At 41.0% G+C, this 5,000-nt stretch overlaps 1 protein-coding gene across 1 annotated transcript in view; it reads right to left on the bottom strand.

Annotated features, from left to right (window-relative positions):
• The window catches only part of LOC122262631 (nephrin-like), a 93,760-nt gene that overhangs the window by 87,933 nt on the left and 827 nt on the right, over positions 1 to 5,000 (bottom strand). The gene's annotated exons all lie outside the window — the stretch shown is intronic.

The following is a 5,000-nucleotide window of genomic DNA, read 5'->3' on the forward strand; positions in this document are numbered from 1 at the left end:
CATCACATCAAGTTATTTTGTGTTTGTTTGTGTGTGTGTGTGTGTGTGTGTGTATGTGTGTGTTGAGTGTCTGTCTGTGTGTGTGTGTGTATGTGTTTGTGCGTGTGTGTGTGTTCATATTTATATATCCACCCCATGACCTCTTGCCATGCACATTCTCAAAAACACTTCTTTAGAAAAAAAAAAAGTAAAAAATAAGAGCCAAAAAAAAAATCGCAAACCGTTTAAGATTAATGAAACTGCTTCTGTTTAATCTTTTAATTACAAAAGTACCCCAGCACTTTCAGAAGTTCTTCCCAGATTGCTTTAAGGTATCCTCTTCATGGTGTGTTGCATTTTTATTAAAAGGTCAACATTTGTTGCTGTATAATGGGAGGTGTAGCAGGTTTTAATGACAATGTTGAGCTCTTTTTGCGCTATACAATATTTGCTTTCATTTCTTTCTCTGCAATCAATACGGCTGTCGTTACTCGTAGCGTTCCTATTATGATGATAAATAACAACAAAACAATTATCAACAGCAGCTATAGCAACCGCATCAATATAATTAGTTATAGTAATGATGATATAGATAAAATTTATGACAAATGTGATTACCCTTATCATAATCAGGATAATTCATATGGCAATAAAGATGGAAATGATTAAGATAATCATAATGATGATAATGAAAAAGTAGTGATAATCATGATAATCATAGTAAGGTTTATGAAAGTAATGATAATGAAAATGATAATTTTGATTATAAAAATGATGATAATAATATAAACAAAGATAATAACAATGGTATCAAGAATAACAGTAAACACAATAAGGATAATGATGATAATGATAAAGATAATTATGATAATAGTAATGATAATGATAATACTAATAATGATTATAAAAAGAATAATGAAAATGGCAGTCATGATGATGATAACAACAATGATGATAAAAATAATCATAGCAGAAGGTATACTAGCAAAAGCAGTAATGTTAATAGTAATGATTATATAACTAGAAAGAAATATTAATAACGATATCAACATAGGAATAATACTAATAACAATCATAAAAGTAATATCACTGATGGCCATAATGATCATAACAAATGCACACGAACACCAAGACAAAGGTCTTTCTTTCCCTTCTCTTTCTACCCTTTCTTTTCCCCTAAATGTAAAATACCATAAAAAAAAAATATATATATATATATATATACCAAAATCCCATGCATTACGCGTGGTAATATGAGAATGTACCCCGACCTTGCAACACGGCGAAATTACATGCAACGAAATACACTTGGAAACATAAACACACAAAGAACACGACACACACTGTTCTTCGCCTCGCCATGGAGACTCGGCAGCTTGTCTTACTAAGAGTGTACATTAGGGCTGTCACTCAACTGAACCCAAAAATACACATCCACGTTGTAATGCACATTTGTCTAAATTAGGAGCGCCTCTTGCATGACAAGATAAGAGAAGGGCTAAAAAAAAAAGGTTAAATTGTAGTCGAATTAATTTGATGGGCACTGGTTTTATGTTTCATAAAGTGTGTACGTGAGTGTGTGACGGGAGAGCTAAATGCCTTTTAGTAATTGGGTGAAAAAAGGGTTAAGCTCAGACGGAGATCTACGAGCGAGATAAAACTAGACGATCCATGAATTCACGCACACAGGCACACACGCGCACACACTCACGTACACACACACTCACACACACACACGCACACGCACACACACACACAGTTAGATACACAGAGAATTATTAATCTATCAACCTTTATGTATGTATATATGTACGTGTGTGTGTGTGTGTGTATGTATGTATGTATACATACATTTATGTATGTATGTATGTATACATACATTTATGTATGTATGTATGTATACATACATTTATGTATGTATGTATACATACATTTATGTATGTATGTATGTATACATACATTTATGTATGTATGTATGTATACATACATTTATGTATGTATGTATGTATACATACATTTATGTATGTATGTATGTATACATACATTTATGTATGTATGTATACATACATTTATGTATGTATGTATACATACATTTATGTATGTATGTATGTATACATACATTTATATATGTATGTATGTGTGTGTGTAAATATAAACGTCAAAATCCATTTGCTTAATCACAAGTCTATATGTAGGCGTAGTGTCGAATGATCATGCGAAAAGGAAACATGTGGAGCCATTTCCCACAACTTGCAACTCAGCTCAGGCATGTGGAACATCCCACACCCGTTGTCTTCCTTCGCTTCATTTCGGAAAAAAGGAAGACAAAGAATTTCTGTTAAGGAAAATGAATCTCCAGTCAAGGTATTTCTGCGAGTGGGAAAGACGGTGTGGATTTTAACACGCCTCATGGATTTCCACGAACGAAACAAATTGGAATTGCATATACTCTATTTAATAGGATTTTCTCTAATTGGTAAGTAGAGAAATTTCTAATATTATAGAGATAAAGAAGGAAAAAAATGGTATGATATTAAATTATGACAAACAAGGCTATTTCCCCAAATACGATAACACTTGAGTAACACGTTAAAAAAAAGGCATATATCTTGTTGTTTGAGTTTTTAGAACAAAATAATGGAAAGGTTTTGCCGAATGTTCTGCCTGTAATTGGCATTAAATGACCCCCTTCTGAGTCAGGGGCCACCCTTTTGACTGGGTGGTTTTGGGGTGCGGGGTCGGTGTGAGGTCTTGGGTTTGGGGCGGGGTGTATTAGTTTTGGGGGTGGGTGTTTTTGGTGTTTGTTACTTTTTTTTTTTTTTTTCTTGTGTGGTGTGTGTGTGTGGGTGTGTGTGGTGTTGGTGTGTGTGGGGTGTGTTTTTGGGTGGGTTGGTGTGGGGTGTTTTTTGTATGTTGGGGTGTGTTTGTTTGTTGTTTGGGTGTGGGTGTGGTTGTGTGTGTGTGTTGTAGTGTGTGTGTGTGTATGTCCTTTTATGTTGTGTAGTGTCTGTGTGTGTGTGTGTGGAGTGTGTGTGTGTGGCGCGTGTGTGTGGTGTTGGTTTTTTGGTTCTATCATATATTATATCCTTTATCATTTTTTTGTGTGTTTTGTGTGTGTGTGTGTGGTGTGTGTTTTGTTTTGTGTGTGTGGTGTGTGTGTGTATGGTGTGTGTGGGGGTGTGTTGGTGTGTGGTTTTGTGGGTGTGTGTGTGTGTGTGTGTGTTGTGTGTGTGAGTGTGTGTGTGATGGTTTCCTTTTTCCTTTTTTTTGTGTTTGTGTGTTTGTTTGTGTGTGTGGGTGTGTGTGAGTGTGGGGTGTGTGGGTGTGGGGTGTGTGTGGGTGTGTGTGTTGTTGTGTGTTTTTGGGGGGGTGGGGGGGGGGGGGGTGTTGTGGTTTGTGTTTGTGTGTGGGGGTGTGTGTGTGTGTGTGTTTGTGTGGTGCTGTTGGTGGTGTGTGTGTGTTTGTTGTTGAGTGTTTGTTGGGTTTGTGTGGGGTGGGTGTTTGTTTCTGTTGTGTTGTTTGTTTTTGTGTGTGTTGGGTTGTGTGTGTGCTTGTGTGTGTTTGTTTTTGTGTGCCTCACATCACGACAGTCATCCACATTACACACCACATACCACACAACACACACAGACACAAACACACGACACTACTCTCGAACTACACACATTCATCCACAATCACCAACACACCACACACGACACTCACACACACGACACACACACACACCAAACACACACCCAGTGCCACACACACACAGCACACACACAAATCGACCAGCACACACACACACACACACACAAAAAACACACACATGACGACTCACACACTCACGACAAACAGCACACACCCCCACACACCCACCCACACACTCACAACCCACACCACACCTCAGAACAGCAAACACACACACACAAAAACACATAACACACACTCACACCACACACACACACCACTTCACACACACAAGCCACACACATACATACATAGCGAGGGCACATTCAAACACTGGACCACTGCGCATCACACACACACACACACACACACACCACGACAATCAGGCACACGACAGGCACACTGACACGACAGCAGCATAACCCACCCGGTCGCCAGCACACACACACCCATACACACACGACACATTCACACACTACACGACACACACACACACACACCCACACATGACCACACACGACAGCTAACAACACACCACAGCACACAACACCACACATCACACACAGTCGCAAGGCAAAGGTTAAAGAGGCGACGCCCCACGATTGCCATCGACGCAGTCCAGTTACCCACGCCCCCACACACACACTCGCCACCAAGACAAACACCACACACCACACCAAACACGGACACCCACACACACACACCCCACACCCTCAACTGATATAGATGATATTATAGATTACCACACCCTCTCACACACTCACACGACACCAAGCCTACACATCACAACACACCCCCACTACATATATATATATATAGATATAGACACACCCACACCACAGCTTAACACACACAACACAGCCCAACACACAACACCTTCACCATCACCCACACCACACACACACACATCTACTCACACACGGAGCCCTCATTACTCCATCCGGACCCTCCAAAAAACCAGCACGGAGGCACTGCCCGCCACAATCCGATCCGGGGGGGGGGGGGGGGGGGCCGACCCAGCCCTGGCTGGTTCCTCGCACCCGCGCTTCCGACAGAGTCGCAGGCACGGTTAGCTACCGCAACAGTCCTACACGAACCCGTAAAAGAGATGTTCATAACGCCCAGACGCCTTATGAGAATGTCATGGACAATACCTATGTGTTCTCTTTGGTTGCCAGAAACAGTGATAGCGAAGGTTTCACGAACAGTCTCCCACGGCACTCCGCAGGCCCACGAGAATCAGCACGATGTCAAGGTCCCAAAGTCGAAGGGAGTTACACCGCAGGTAGATAATATTGAGAGGAGAATGGTAGGAATGCAGATGGAGGAGCGGGGGGGGGGCATGGGGA

The sequence above is a fragment of the Penaeus japonicus genome, unplaced genomic scaffold, assembly GCF_977035675.1.
Source record: "Penaeus japonicus unplaced genomic scaffold, GWHDUDI00000001_assembly GWHDUDI00000025, whole genome shotgun sequence".
NCBI lineage: Eukaryota > Metazoa > Arthropoda > Malacostraca > Decapoda > Penaeidae > Penaeus > Penaeus japonicus.